Below are 17065 nucleotides of genomic sequence, written 5' to 3' on the forward strand. Positions count from 1 at the left end.
TCCACCCTTTCGCCCTTGTAATGTTTGCAGAAGATATTTTCATGATAATAGAATTACATTGTATTTCAAATTAAGCGAGATTCCCAAGAAGGATAAATCTTCATTAGTAAACATTACTGATAATAAAACTATCGTCGGAACATAGAAGATGATGAATATTTTGCAGCACTGATGGTGGCGCTGTTGTCTCTTTACTCACTGAAGCGCTTTGTTTTCTTAGCAGCATTCCACAGCTGTCTTTGCCCTGATGCAGTAACATCTGGGCCTTTCTGCTGCTTTTGGGCCTACTGAAACAAGACAACTAACAGCAACTGAGAGAAGGACTTTCTGAAAGTCATTGGCTTATAGGTGCCCTGCACACGGCCTCTCTAATATACTTGACGGCATGAACTTGTGCCTTCTCATTTGGTAATGTAGCCATCTTTTCCTTCTAAATAAAAGCCTTAGTCAAGGTGAGAGTACTTCGAAACTTGGTTGTTGCCAGTGCTAGTGATTTATGATTATGATCCTACCTACTTGGGAGGTTGAGATCTGAAGACTGCAGTTCAAAGCCAGTCCAGGGGAAAAATTCCAAGAGACTCTTGTTTCCAGTTAATCAGCAAAAAGCTGGAAGAGATGGTACGAAGGTCTTGAGTTCAAGTCCCACTACTAGCTCACACGCGTGCTTACACACACACACACACACACACACAAACACACACACACACTCCAAACAAAAACTTGCTTGTGCTATACTCACATTATTTTCTCTCTGTAAAGTTTTAGTAAGGAAATGCAATTTTTTATTGTGGTATATAGGTTTGAACTTGGGGTCTTGTGCTGGCTGGAAAGGCACTCTACCACTTGTGCCATTGACCCAACCCTTTTTTACTTTCTTTTTTTTTCTTTTTATTGTGAAAATACCGTACAGAGGGGTTACAATTACATGGGCAAGATAACGAGTACATTTCTTATCAAGCATTGTTGCCTCCTCCTTTGTTTCCCCTTCCCATCCCTTCCCTTCCCCCCAACCCTCAATCCTCCCCCCTCCCACCAAAGTTGTAAAGTTCGTTTTTCAACATAACGACTTGTACATCTCATTGTTGCAATAGGTCCACCTGTATCCCTAGTTAAACAATTTGTTTTTTCCCTTCCCCTCCACAAAGTATACCAACATCAAATACAGTGAATGCAGGGGTTATACCATGGGGGAGGGACATACAAAGCAACAAAGAAATCATCTTATAAATATGCTAGAAACAATTGCATGAAAGAAAAAAAAAAACATTTAAATACATATCTTGGGCCTGAAAAAGAATCACTAAAGGAAAGAGGGCTGGGGACATGGCGCAAGCAGGACCCTGTGTGCATGAGGCCTGCATGGGAGGCATTTCAAAACCCAGAACAAAACAGGAATACAGTCTGTGAACCTTTTGTACTTTAATTGCTTTTCAAGTATGGGTTCTCTCATTTTTGTCTGCTGCTGGGTTCGAACTTTGAGCTACCTACAGTCTCCTGTGTAGACCAGCACATACGGTTATACTTGGCTGGTTGATTGAGAGGAGGAATTGTTAACTTGTTGCCTGAACTGCTTCAAACTGCATCGTTCCAATCTCTGCTTCCTGAGTAGCTGAGATCACACTCAGTGGTACACTTTTTATGTGGACTAGTTTTTTCATCTTACTATCCTCGTTTTGCCTAAATTTCCAAATCTCAAAATGTTATCTTACAAAGTCACCTTACAATCAGTCTCTATAAGTCACTGCTTGCTTTGGGTCACAAGATTAACTGAATGTTGCATTAATCAATGTTCTTTTGAAAAGGTATCAGTAGTAGGAACTATACACCAAGACAAATATCTTAACCCATGTTTAAGTCTCCTTATACTCAGATCATCCAAAGAAGTAAAAAATCTGTTCTTTCATAGCTGGGCATGATGGTTCACATCTATAATTCCAGCCCCAGACCTGACAAAAAATAAAAAATAAAAATCAATTATCTTCTTAGAATAGTCAGAAAGCCACTTGCTTTCATTTTCCTTTAGAAAGGCTTCCATTTATATTGCTTCTTTTCATAAAGAGAATGAAACAGGAACCATTAGATTTCATGTATGTGTTCTAGAGGAGCAGAAATAAAAAGGCTAAATGACTTTCCTAAGTTGTTAGTTTTCATGACATGGAAGGCTTATAACTCCAACACATTAACTCACTGTATGTCATTAATGCCTTCAGGCTTGGGTTAGGTGCTACGATCTGCCCAGGAACAAAACAGACAGGGTAAACACTTGCCTTCGTGGAGCCAACATTTTAAAAAGTAGAGCAAGACTGCAAACAGAAACTACAGGAGGTTTCAGATGACCATGCATGTTCCTGTGGGAAAACTAGAGTAGCAGCAATTAAGATAGGTAAGGTGGTGAGATTAGTTGCAGTACAAAATATGGCAGGGAACTTCATTGAGGATGAAGCATCTAATCAACAGATGAGGGATCAATGATTGTGAGCATACTGAGAAAGTGTCATGCAGAAGGAAGGCTCTGGAACTTCAGCTGTCTGGTGTGCATGAGGGCCACAGCAGAAGAACATGGTGCCACAGATCTGTTGTTGTTTCTGTGTTTAGAACCTTTACTATAAAATTCTACTGCTAGGAAATCTCTAGAGAAAGTCAAATATACTCTATCACAAGAAAGGTATAAAATCTTCCACCATTATTTTTATCATGAAAGGTCCATTCCTTGGTACTTCTTGGATATGATATGAACTTGACACTTTACTCACTAATGGTGCCACAAACTAACTGAAGTGACCAGCATCTAAGTCGAAGACTTCCTCTAATTTCTTAGCCATGAGTCATTGTGGTTTTCTGAATCCTTGTTATGATAGGAAATGATTCTAGGCTTGTCAATGGCTTGTTAAAGGCAATGTTTAGAAAGCCACTGTTTAAAAACTATGCAAGAAAAATTACTTTTAATAATGTAAATTTCAAACAAATGCTGCATTCTGACCATTTATTCTGCATTTACAGGTAAACTCTCATGACACATTAATGGATATTAGTAGTATTTTATGAATCTTATTATAAGATGACCATTTTGCTAACATTTGCATCCATACTTGATTTACCCAGACAAGCTGTGTAGGTGTTATTTTACCAATAAAATCTGTGCTTATTACATGTAGGCTATACTAATTAATGAGTAAATTCTGGACCTGTAGTATATGGTGCTTACTGTTTTGTTAGTAATAAATATACAATACATTTTAAGAAGACAGCACAAGTAAACAGATTTTTCAACCATCAGCAGTACATTTCACATACATTTCATTTTGTGGCTGTTTTCTCCAAATCCTTCTCAAGAAAGTCTATAAGCAGGAGTTCATCCTCTGTTTCCTCCATTTCCATCCCAGATACCACATATGAGAGAGGAAGGATTCCAATGGCAGGAAAGCCAGCTGACTGCTTAGGTGGAAGTATTTAAAAATGGACATTGTGAACATGTAATTTTAAAAGTCTGAACTTCATGAGTGTCCACTTTAAGATCGTTCTGTATTTCCCAAACAAAACGATGCAGGAACTGTTTCAAGCACAGTAACAATACATACCAAGAAAAGAAACTTTACAAAATCCTATTGGTCCTGCAGTCCCCTGCCAGACTCCTGCACAATAGCAAATACTTAGGATGAGAATGGCTCCAGTGAAGCAAAGCTAATACATTTGACACAGCTTCCACCCCGTCTTTATGCAGAGGAGCCTGCGCTTATCCTTTTGTAAATTGGAGACTCTTTTAACCAGGGATCCCAGGATGAAACAGAACCATTTTCCTCGTGGCAAAACAAATCCTTCTCCAGTGAATTTTGTTATTGTTTATTGTTACACTGTTTTATCAGCACTAAACTGTATGAAAGCTTCAATTAGTTCTTGATGAATGATCCCATAAAAGCATGTAGTTTCATTTCCCCCGTCACCAGATATTTCACTGAGTGTTATTAAATGGAATATAATTGGGATAAGATGCAGGAAACTTGGAGAGGCTGTAGTGCTCTCCGTTCAGCCTAAAATGGTTAGTCATCAGTGTCACTGAATCATATCCGACACATGGTACATATAAATTTCAACTGCTTGATACTGGAGAGAATAGAGGAGCACCAGATACAGCCTGATGCAGAATGCCTGCTGTTCTGTGAGGATAAAGGCCTATGGCAAGGTGCTGAGTTCAGCACCAGGTCAAAGAGTTGTTATCTCCACACAGGAGCAGAAAGCATCTGTATCCGTCACACTTTGCATATAGACCATATCCACTTTGTGCGCTGCATAGTACCCATTTTACTTTTCCAACAGGAACAATTTCCCTCTTTCCCATATACAATAAGAAGTTGACTTTTAACTAAGTAGATCAGCTTTATCACCTTGGTTCTTTGTGACCACCATACAGACAGTGTATTAAATAGAAGAATAAGCCTTCAGAGAAACCCATTAAAAGAAACTGAGAACTGAGTCCACATGGAGAAACTTCTAGAAAAAAAATCAACTCTTCATTTTTCTCCCTACTTCTAGTCTTCTATGGATGAGTGATACTTACAGCTTCAAGAGGTAAAATAGAGCAGGACATGAAGTGAAGATGAAAATCACATGGTAGGATATTGACACAGGACAGTTAGTTACAGTATGTGAAGACATGCTAGAATTGTCATCCAAACCTAAGTTTTATTTTTCCTGTGATAACTCTGATCATTGGATCAAAGCACTGTAATAGGCAACAGACTTTGTAACTGAGATGACTAAGGATCCTTAATGCATTTTTAAATGATGCAATATTGCTACTATATGTGGTCCTTCTCTGAAGCATTGTAGTGTTTTATCACATTTCATCTTATAAACAAAGCTTATATTATCTTTATTTTACTGAAGCAAATAAAAATGAATTTATAAAACAAAACATTTAATTCCAAAATGAAAGTCATGACATCAAAATTTTAGAACCACAGAATCATTCTAGTATATGACCCTGCATGCTCAATATCTGGCCATTATGCTTGATACTGGAAGAGATCTCATTTTAATGGTGAGTAATTTACTTTAAAGCAGAAAGCCAGGGCTCTTTAGACTGGTTATTTTATCTCCATGGGGCTTGTAGCATCTCTTATGAGCTTATCTCAAATCGTCCATTAAGCCAAAAATACTCAATAGCAAAAGAAATTTGTTGTATAAATTTTGTGACCTATGATCACAAAAGGAACTTGGGTCTTTTTCATTGAAAATGAGAAAAGTGAAGTTCAGAAGTATGTGGCTTTTGGACATTGGAATTAAGCCCTCACAATGGAAGCCTGTAGAACAGGTAGACTAAGCCTGCAGAATAATTGTCTGTAGTTAATTATTTCAATGCTGCAATTATTATTATCTCTAAAATTTTAAAATTCAGAATGCTTCCTACAATGTTTTCTAAAGAGAATAAATAAGGATTGGCTGATAGTTCCTGATTCATATGCCATTTTCAACAAGTAACACTCTAGTTATAATATTAGCATTTACTGTTCAAGTATCCTCTCAAACTTAATATGATGCTCATCATCTACACCTCAATGTTTATATACTTGATAAAAGAATAACCAGATTTAATCCTTAGGTTTGCTGTGAGATTTGAAAGAAATATCAGGTATAAAAATACTCAAAAACCTATAACATAACAAGTGCTTGGATATGTATTTTTAATGTATATTCTCATAAATAACTAATAATAAAGTAGCTCTTTTCTGTGGTGGTGGTCATGGGAACACATCTTTCAGATTGTACTGTAACGATGATTGACATCTAACCCCAGCTCCCAATGCCAAAGCTATAGCTCAAATCTCAGAAAGCTGAGATTTGAGGATCATGGTTCAAACCCAGCCTGGGCAGGAAAGTCCATTAAATTCTTATCTCCAGTTAACCATCAGAAAACCAGAAGTGGAGCTGTGGCTCAAGGTGGCAGACCACTAGCCTTGAGCACAATAGCTCATAGTGCTCAGTCCTTGAGTTCAAGCCCCACACAGGGAAAAAAAAAATTCATTTGCAAAGTGGCTTCAGATGAAAAAAAAAAAAAGAGCCACAACATAACTGGTAGAAAAAACAAATGTAGTTAAATCCCAAGCTTCGTAACCACAATTTCCATTATAAGATTGAATATATTATATTTTTTGGCATGAGATATTCTACTATCAAAATTTTAGAATATAAATATATTATGTATAATATTGAGTTCTGCTACAGTCCAGTCTTACACACACAAAAAAAATCTCAGTTCTCTTTTACGAGAATGAAAATTAACATTACTAACTTGGGAAATTTAATTCTGGAAAGAAAGAAAAGAAAATTACATGACCCACTTCCTTCTCCTGAACCTGATAATCTCAAAATTAAAATCTGAAACAGCTTTTCAAATCTTTTTTTTTCAAACAGATTATCAAAGTTAGGATTTTCTTTTATATTTTACTATAATCAAGATCTAAACTATTAATAATAAAAAGTAAAAACGAAGACAAATTACAAACACAAATGTTTTCTCTACTTTGTCTTAAATATCATTGCACTTCAGTGGCATTTCTTAGACATTTGATTTATTTGTTATCAAAACATTAGCCTCCATCCAGCTTCCAAGCCTATTCAAATTTTGGATTTAAACACAACTATAGTCTCAGGTAATATGGAAAATGGTGGCAGTCACATGTGATTGTGACATAATGACAGTGGGTGTGGAAAATGGTGCAATCAAATGTGATTGTGATAGTGACAATGGGTGGTAATGACAGAGCACTTGTCACTTTTCAGTGATTCCATACATTATCTTACTTTCTCACTGTCCCTACCAAGTAAATAAAGTAGATAAGCATATCCTCTAACAAAAACTACAGTGATCAAGATTGCTCAGTCATTCTTAGAGAACTTGTCTCCTGAGTTCTACTGTGTCTCTTCCCTCCATCACAGGTTAAATTACATACTTCAGTGCATCTCACAAGGGTTCAACTCACCATTCATGTATGATTTCCCCCAGATCTTTGTGTTAGGGTAAGGAAATAGAGATACTAAGCTTTTGATAATAAAGCTGACCTTCTGGCATTTTGCTGTCAGTTAAAACTGTATAAGTGAAATGTGAATCATATGTCAATGTAGCAGTCCTTCCAATTCAACCCATACACTAGATATAGTCCTTATAAAAATCCTAGGAAGTTATTTTGTACATATCAACAAACTGTTTGTATTGTTATTATGGGGATTTTAGAAAAATCAGAATAGCCAACACAACATCTAAAAAGAAATGAGCACTACCCTTATGCTGTCCAGTTTCAAGACTTACTATGAAGCTATAGTAAACAAGAGTGCAAACACTGGAGATAGATATTGTGGCTCATGTTTTTAATCCCAGCTACTTGAGAGGCAAAGATAAGAAGATCCTGCTTAGAAACCAAATTTGGAAAAAGACTCTATCATTATAGTGAAAAGCAAGACAGAGACTTAGAGACAATAGTTTCTAAAAGCTTGAAGAACTATTGTACAAGACACACAAAGTATATTTAACTCTAACAATAAATAAAATAAAATAAGCATCTGGATATTAAAATGATGTAATGACTAACAGACACCTTACCAAAGAAGATATCCAGATGGCAAATAAGCATATAAGCATATATTGTAGAATCTCAGGAAAATGAAAATAAGTACCATTACACATCTATTATAATCGACAAAATGCAGACAACACCAAAAGTTGGCAAGGAACAGCATTCACTGCTATTTGGAATCCAAAATGGATTTGGGACACAATTTAAAAGTTTCTTACAAAATGAAAAATACCATTTATCATATATTGCACTAAATACTTTGTTTGATAGTTACCCAAAGAAGTTTTTTTAAAAACTTACATAAGTGTAAAAGCATATTTATAACTGTATTACTCGTAACTATCCAAACTTTGAAATAACCAAGATATCCTTGGTTAAATAGATAAACAGATAAATATTCTATGGTACATCTAGACGACGTATTTTCCCATGCTGAAAACAAATGAGCCATCAAACTATGATCGTACATGGAGAAATCCTAGATGTATATTACTAAGCAAAAGAAACCAATTTGAAAATACTGTATACTGTGAAATTCCAACTCTCTAGCTTTATGGAAAATGAAAAAGTATGGAGAAACAGTAAAAAGAATTTTGGTTGCCAGAAACTAGATGAATGAAGAGAGAGAGAGGTAGAGCTCCCAGAATTTTAAAATAGAGAAACACTTTTATATGCTACTATAGTGGTAGACACACACAAGTCATAAGATATTTTTCTATACCCATAGAATGGATGATACCAAGAATCAACCTTAATGAAAATTATGGACTTGGGATAATGAAGGATCATGAATTGTAACAAATGTACCACTTTGATGGAGATGTTGACTATGAGGGACACGGTGCATTTGGAGAGCAAGAGCCTAGTAAGAAACCTCTTTGCTTCCTATGAATCTTGCGCTATGAGCCTAAAGCCACTCTAAAAAGTACAATCAAAAGAAAGGAAGGAAAGGGAAGGGAAGGGAGGAAGGAATGAGGGAAGGGAGAGAAAGTAGATTGGGTACCAAAGAAAGAGAGAAGAGAAAGAGAGAAAGAGAGAAAGAAAGAAGGAAGGAAAGAAAGAGAGAAAGAGAAAGAAAGAAAGAAAGAAAGAAAGAAAGAAAGAAAGAAAGAAAGAAAGAAAGAAAGAAAGAAAGAAAGGAAGGAAGGAAGGAAGGAAGGAAGGAAGGAAGGAAGGAAGGAAGGAAGGAAGGGAGAAAGAAAGAGAGAGAGAGAGAGAGAGAGAGAGAGAGAGAGAGAGAGAGAGAGAGAGAGAGAGAGAGAAAGAGAGAAAGAGAAAGCGAAAGAAAAATTAGATTATGTACCACTTGTGTAATGCTTTAAAATTTAAATCTGGGCATTGGATACTGGAAGCAGTATTTTGTAGAGCTCTGGGAGTTTTCTTTCAGAATGTGCATAGTGCTGTTGGGCTGGTACTTTAAAGGACTCCACTTTTGCTGAGGGGTGGCATGTTTCCCCCTTTGAAGATTCTGACATGTTTTAATGGTCCTTGCTTTGAAGAAAAGAGTATCTGTGGGATTCCCTGATGAGAGAGTTTCCTATTCAGGGAGAAAGGGGAACTCTGTTGAAGTTATTTACCAGATTACGAATTTAACCCTAGAGACAGTCTAATCCCTGGCAGGGTTATCATGTTTTTTGAAAATATTAATGTGTTTGGAGAAGGTTCCACTTCTGAAGAAATTCTTATTGCTAGAAGGATCCTCTCTTTAAAATTTTAGCAGGTTGTTGTTTTCAAGGACTTCACTGGGAGAACATGAAAGAGAGGGTGTATTATTATATTATCATTTTCTTGTAGAATTCTATGAATATCAGAATAAAACTAGTATTTGTCAAACAGGTGACAAGAAGTTCACAGCCAATGGATGTATTTATTTAAAGATGTCACAATGTTAAACAAAAGAATGTTAATTAAAATTACGGGTTTGCCTTTATGGTCCCCTTTTATAAATTGACAGCTTAGAAAAATAAAAGACATTTGTATGAGGAAAAATAAACATTAGGTCTTATGTTGGTCTGGGAATGAAGAAAAAAAACTGGTCCTTATCAATTGTCTTTCTTTTTTTATATAAGTTTTTTTATTTTGAAAATACTGTACAGAGGGGTTACAGTTACATGAGCAAGGTAATGAGTACATTTCTTATCAAGCATTGTTGCCTCCTCCTTTGTTTTTCCCCTACCATGTTTCTTTGAACCTTGCTTATTTATTTCACTTAATATATTTTTTTCTTTATACCATTTTGATGACAACAGCCTACACAAATGGGGCAAATACCCGTCACCTGAAGAATATACATAAATAAACTAAGGGAAGCTGAAATAAATTGAAGTGTTCTGAGCATATTCATGTTGTTATTTTTAAGCAAATAATGAAGTGAGAAAGGGAAAGGAAGAAATAATCAATCTCGCCTATAGTATGTGAAATAGAAGCAGGAAAAGGTAACAAAAATGAGAGGTGGTTACTGAAGGGGAAAAATACTTCATGACAAATCTGGCTTTATTGAAAATAGTCATGTAAAACAACGGGTTATTCAAATTCAATTTTGTTTATTTTTTCCATATTTTTGTGATTTCCTCTATGTTGTTTATGAGAAATTATCTAATTTGAAAATACCCTTTATGAACCTTAGAAATCTTCTATAAGTTATTCAGAGGAGCCTCATGCAAAACTATTATGAAATTCCAACAAATTTAAGAAATAAAACTCAAAACCATCCAATGGTTTTACTGGCAGAGAAAGTAAAACTTTCTCTGGTTATTTTGGGAAGTCTCCATGTAAACTATATCTCTTATTATTCTGAGCATAGCTCCACTCACCAAGCCAAAGTCAATCATAGTTTCAAGACTAAAGCCAAATGCTACCTCCTTATAATCATTCAGGATGTTAGAGCCCACTTGACCTGTTTTACTCCAAAATACAGTAGTAGGAGTTCTTGTCTACCACATGGTCTAGATGGAACTCATCATATCAGTTAGAATTTAAACTGTCCTGTTGAGAAAATGGGAACAGTACACCAAATCTTGTTGTTTTAAGCGTTTTAAGTTACCATTTTTTAGTTTGAATGAGATATTTGAAGAACTTTTAAAGGAAAGTTAATATTGTATTTATCTAGGATTATAATACACTATGTTATTATAATATTATTTACACATATATGTGATAAAAATTATGAGTTCAAAACAGCCTAGTGCTGGTGGTTCACACCTGTAATCCTAGCTACTCAGAAATGCAGACGTTCAAAGCCAGCCCAGAATGGATTATTCATGAGACTCCATCTCCAATTTACCAGCAAAAAGTCATGGGAGAGGCATGGCTCAAGTGACAAAACACCAGTCATGAGCAAGTGGAAGGAATTCAAGTTCCAGTACTGCCATAAATATATAAATATGGGAATAAATAATATTATAATGATTCAAATTTAGACTAATTTTTTGTAAAGCTATAAGCATGATCATTCATATGGTTCATATTTTGAGTTTAATACTTAAAGCAGAGAATTCTTGCTTGCATAATACATTGCAGGGATTTGTTAGTGACTTCACTAGTGTAAGATAATCAACTATTAAGTTTTATCATCCTCTTGCTAGTATTTTCTTCTTGCTATTTTTAATAAAATGGTCACAGTGGGGTTACTAAGCTTGATTAAATTAGTATCCAATCTAGGTTTGGCTGGATATTAGAATTGACAATTGCTTTTCATTGTGTATTCATTCCTTAATTTCCTATGTTTAATACTTAGTGTATATAAAGATACACTTGATTGTTGTTATCACTTACTTTTGATGAGATTCTATAGAAAGAACAACCTTTTGTGGTCCAGTGGTTTGTTTTCCAGTATTGTATGTAAATTCAGTTTTACCTAAATTCTTCCATTTGGTTCAACATAGAATTTTTTTCACAGAGAAAACTATGACCTGATATGAAAAAAGAATTAAATGCAAATGTCAAATGCAAATTTGGGCCATGGTAAAACTTAATATTTAATCAGATCATCTAAAGCACAGTTGGTTACTATTTGAAGGTTATCATTTGAATGTAAACAGAAAACTAAATAATTCTGATAGAGAACTTCCATCTAAGGTAGAATAATTGATTCATTAATAATAGGTGTGCTTATATATAGTAGTTGATGACTAATTAATTGACCAATTCATGTGTGCCTATAATAAATTGAGTTGAGACCAAATAGCTATAAACTAAATAGATTTGTGGTTCTATTCTTTCAATGACTTTACACTGTTGTTAAAATAAAAACAATAGTAGTGAAAAAATCAGGCCATATTAGTGAACACTTATAAGCCCAGCTACTCATGAGATTGGAGAAGACAGCATTATCACTTTGGCCAGGGTGTGTTCACTGTGGCCTGAGTTAAAATTCTAATGTTGTTGAAAAATGAGAGTATTAAATAAACATATGACCGATATTATGTCTTCCACTCTACTTTCTCAAATCATTTTAAGCATGAAATTCTTTTATTTTTCAAGAAGTTGTTCAAGAAAGGAAAACAACTATGAATTTTTCTGAAATCTTTCTTTTTGTTGACAATACCAGGAACTGGACTCAGGGTCTCACTCTACCACTTGAGCTGCATCTAGCTCCAGCTATAAAAGATGCAAGGAGTGTGGTCAAAAATATTTCAAGCCTGGTGTCAGTGACTCATGCCTGTAATCCTAGCTACTCAGATGCGAAGACTCAATAACAACTGAGATTCAGAAAATCCAGTTTCAAAGCCAGCCCAGGCAGAATCCTGTGAGGCTCCATTTCCAAAATAACTAGCAAAAAAGCTGTGCATGAGCTCTGGTTCAAGTGGTAGAGTTCCCACTGAACAACCAAAATGAGTGAGTAGAAGGCCTGTGTTCAAACTCCAGTATCACAAAGAAGTATCTCTTGCACTTCTAGATTCGGTTGCCCAACTTAATTCCCACCTACTTCTGGAACTGAAAATAGGCTTGAATCTTGTTAAGGTCAACAATGATCTACAACCACTAAGTCTGAGGCATATTTTCAGTGTTAATTTCAGTAATTGGCTACTGCAGCCCTGCTAATCCCCTAGTTCTAAAGTGCTTAAAGATAGTAGTTGTTCAATAAGGTTTCAAAAGGAATTCAATTAATGAGTGAAAGTAAAGATACATAAAGAAGACATGGAGGAAAAGGAAAGAAAAGGACCAGGACAGGAGAGGCGGAGAGGAAGATAATCCCAATGGAAGGCGGAGGGAGTTAGGAATGAAGGGCAATGGACAGGAAGGGAAAGAGAGATGAACAGGAAGAAGGAAGAGCCTTTCTCCTTCCCTTTTTTCTCTTTTCCAAGTTAAATTCCTGAAGACAGACAATTGCTTTGTCATTAACAAATATTACATAAAAAGCATAGTAAGAAAAAGAAGAGATGAAAAATGTAAAATAGAAAAGAATGGAAATGTCAGTTCTAATACAGTAAGAGAAAGAAAACATGGTTGATGGGTGAAAGATTGTTTCTACCTTCATATCCAAAATAGATGATGGAATGAAAGAAGGGGCTAGGTTGAAATAAAGGGAAGGAAACAGTGCAATTGTGTGACTGAAAATGGAAAGCTAAGTGGAGCAATGGCATAGTAAAAATTGTTCAGTGTTATTTTCTCACTAACTATGAAGAATCACATTGAAAGGACCCATTGCAACAATGAGATGTACAAGACGTTATGTCGGAAAAATGAACTTTACAACTTTGGTGGGAGATGGGAAGGGATGGGAAGGGGAAACAAAGGAGGAGGCAACAATGCTTGATAAATGTACTCAGTACCTGGCTCATGTAATTGTAACCCCTTTGTATGGTATTTCCACAATTAAAAAGAAAAAAGAAAAAGAATCAAGCACTAAGGTTACAAGGAAACTGTACACTGCACTTTTCATGACTTCCCAGTTATATACAAGGAAACCTAAGAAGTCAATGGCAGCCAGCAATAAAATCAGAAGCCTTTATAAAGTTAAAAAGAAAGGGCAGATCAAATAATTCCCGAGATACTATTCCTTCATCCTTCCTGCCTTGTGTTCTACACCCTGGCCAGCTGTGAGAGTGGTGATGAAGTGCACTGACTAATGCGTGAGAAGCGTGGAGTGGGGGGGGGGCAGTGGGGGAAGGGAGAGTGTATGTAAGACATAATACATTTAGATGATTTCTGAAGACAGGTGATCTCAATGTAGCTGCAATGCTATGACTAGACTAAGACTGTGAATAAATATATGTTAGATGGCTACATGCAGTTAGTAACAGAAATAAACATTGATAAGTAATTTTTTTCCAATAATCAGAGGCCTCAGAGTAAGGAATACAGGTGTAGCTATGAGGTGATGAAAGACATAAGGCACTGGCTCATGTAAAAGGAAGAGGGGAGGTGAACATACTGAGCAAATCATCACTGACACTTGGATGAAAGCAAAACTTGGGTCATAGATGCCTAATTCCACCAAGGTTAAAAATATTTTACTCCCAAGCTCCGTTGTAGAGGTGGGAAGCAGCTGATATCAACACAGTCTAATAGTAAAATAGTTCTTGTTTAATTTCCCTTGTATGAATCACACAAGGGATATTCTTGAAAAAAGAAACATTGGTTCAACTTCAAGGACTTTAAAAATGTGTAAAGTCCTTGGGAAGACAGGATGAATATGGGTGATAACTTGGGATTGGCTAACATATCTTATAGAATAAAGATAACAATTCCCTTCTTTAACATATGGGTAGCAATTCTGCCTCAAAGAATTTTTAGCCTTAGCCCAAACTGAAGATCCTCCAGAAAAGTAAGTACATCTCCTTTAGTTCATTCTATTGTCTTCTCACTAGTTCATATCTGAATCTGAAACTAGTATTGCTTATAAATAACATGCTTTAACTTATTTTTGAATTTAATTGGCTTTTAAATGGGAGGTTTAGTCATATATTTATATATAGAACAAAACGCAGACATTGCAGAATATATAATGGCAACTCAGTGGGGAAAGATGAAATGAAGGACTACACAGAAGACTAACTATTTATCAATTTTCAACCAAATTGGATTTCTTTTGGCTTTTTAGGGGATGATTCTCTTAAGTATGTTCATGAATGAATCAATATGAGTGGTCACTAAGGCTATTTTTGTTCTGTGTTTCAGTCTTAAAATATACGAAGCAAGGAGAGCAAAATGCTGAAGAAAATATATACTCTCCCCTGATTAATGGAGGTTATAGATATCTTTCTGCTGTCTGCTTGGTTAGCTTTGTTTCAAATGTGATACAGATCTCATACTGCACGGCAGATCCAGAAATAGTCCATGTTCCTTTAAATTCAGGCAATGTATCATTTTCTATTACACTGTGTCACACCAGTCTGTGACTGTAAAGCATGAGTTATGTGGATATGGACCAGTAAGTGAACTGGTCCCAGCAAATGCAGAGTGAAGATTCAAGGAAAAATATTCTTATGGAAAACTGTTTAAAAAAATCATAAATAACATATGAGACATATGAGGGGTACTGTTCCTTATTTACTGAAAAAAATCCACATGGTATTTCCAAAAATAAAAATAAACTCATAAAATTTCAAAAATCATTGACAAATGCATCCTGATCATGTACATTTATATGATCTGGCTCTTAGGAGTCTTCTGTGTCAAATTTCACCTTTGCTTTATTCAGATACTAGTTATAGGAAAAATAAATAATGCAACAGTCTCTCATCACATCATGTACATCTAACAAAACAATCATGGGAGACATTAAAATGGAAACAGAGGAAAGGGCTTTCAAGAATAAGAAATTATGTTTGTTGTAAAAATCAATATGATTCAAGGGGGCTTTAAGGAAAGCTAATATGATCAAAGCAATGGTAAAGTTAAATTGCTATATCATAACCATTAGGATTTTCATTAATAAATATTCATTTCACACTGACCTGGTATGTATTGCAGGGAGTTCCAAGATGTGTATAGGATTAAGATACATATTTACAAACCAAAGGGTGTACAAAATAAATTTTAAAATAAACATAAGAATACTAGGGGTCCAAGTCTAGTTGTTCATGTTTATAATCTCAGATACTCAGGTGGTAGAGATTGGGAGGGTAATAATTTGAAGCCAACTAGGCAAAAGTTAATGAGACCCGTCTCAACAAACAAGCTGTGTGGTGGTGAGATACCCATATAATCCCAGTTTATAAGAGGCCTATAGAAAGATTACAGTCCATGATCAGACAGAGGAGAAAAATATAAACAGGAGCACCTATCTGAAGAAGAACTCAAATAAAAAAGACTGCAGATATAGTTCAGAGAGTAGAACATTTGCCCAATAAAGTGTGAGGTCCTGAGTTCAAATCCCAGTACAAGTATCATCAAAAGAAGGAGGAGGAAGGGGAGGTGGCGGAGGAAAAGAGGCAAGGAACAATTTTAAAAGAGTATATGGCAAATTAGAAAAAAAGAGTCTGCAATCTGTATTGTAAGAATGATGTTCAACAGTCAGTTACAAGTTTAACTGGAACTTGAGACAAAATGAAAAAATATGTGCTTCTCTATAAACAGTAAATTATCTTTCCATATTTTGGACGTTGCAGGGAAAGTTAATAAAAGTTCTACCATTAAAAATCATAATTACATAAGAAAACCCCACATGGCCCAATCTGTTTCAAACCATATTTAACCTTCACAAATCTGACTGGTGTAAATTGTAGTACTCATAGAATAAGAACCAGAAAACAGATGAAAATGACTTGCCCTAGCATAATAACATGGCATGTTAAATCCAACAGCAATGTCTCTTTTTATTCACTCTGTTTTATTTTTGCATTTGCCTTAATTTTTAAGTATTGCACTGCATTGAAATATCATTTGCATTTTTTTAGTATTTTGGTGCTCCTTAACTTTTGCATCCAAATGGCTTCACTGTAATCAAGGCTATAGAATCCAATAAGGATTACAAAGTAGAATACAAGACAGTACCTACTCTCAAGTAAAACTTTAAGGTGAATTTTACTTCCAAATCAATACTCTCTAGCTCATAGACTTTTCTCTCACTGTCGTTCTATACATTTGCCACATGAGTATATATGTGTGTGCACAAATGTATACATTCAACAATGTATCTCCACTTTGCTTAGCAAATTCTATGTCCCTTTTGGGCATTTGTTAGATTATTGGTTTCCCAAAGTTCTAATCAGTTTTCAAATGTTCAGTTTCATTATGGCTCCTTTAATTTCATCAGGGACTTTGTTTTAATGTTGAATTTTGGAGGTACTGGGGTTGAAACTAGTGCCTCATGCTTGCTAGAGGGGTACTCCACTACTAAGTTATGTCTCCAGCCCATTCGTAGTTTTAATGGCCTCAGTTATTCAGTGATTGAACTTTGATATACTAATTTGTAAAGCAGGGATCTTACTTTGGTCTCTTTTTTAGCCTCATTTATATTAAATCTTTATTATTCTGGTTCAGATAGATCTGGAAACACAGGAAGAGGCCTTTTATCTTATTCTTATAATTTTTTAATTTAATTTTAT

At 35.3% G+C, this 17065-nt stretch overlaps 1 long non-coding RNA gene across 1 annotated transcript in view; it reads right to left on the minus strand.

Annotated features, from left to right (window-relative positions):
* Nucleotides 1-523: 523 nt before the first annotated feature.
* The window catches only part of LOC138819469 (uncharacterized), a 197631-nt gene continuing 181089 nt past the window's right edge, over nt 524-17065 (minus strand). The window contains exon 3 of the long non-coding RNA XR_011369446.1: nt 524-606. This is a non-coding gene — a long non-coding RNA (uncharacterized lncRNA). The remainder of the gene's footprint in view (nt 607-17065) is intronic.

This window comes from Dipodomys merriami, unplaced genomic scaffold, assembly GCF_024711535.1.
Source record: "Dipodomys merriami isolate MVZ:Mamm:240054 unplaced genomic scaffold, mDipMer1.0.p SCAF_8, whole genome shotgun sequence".
Taxonomy (NCBI): Eukaryota; Metazoa; Chordata; class Mammalia; order Rodentia; family Heteromyidae; genus Dipodomys; species Dipodomys merriami.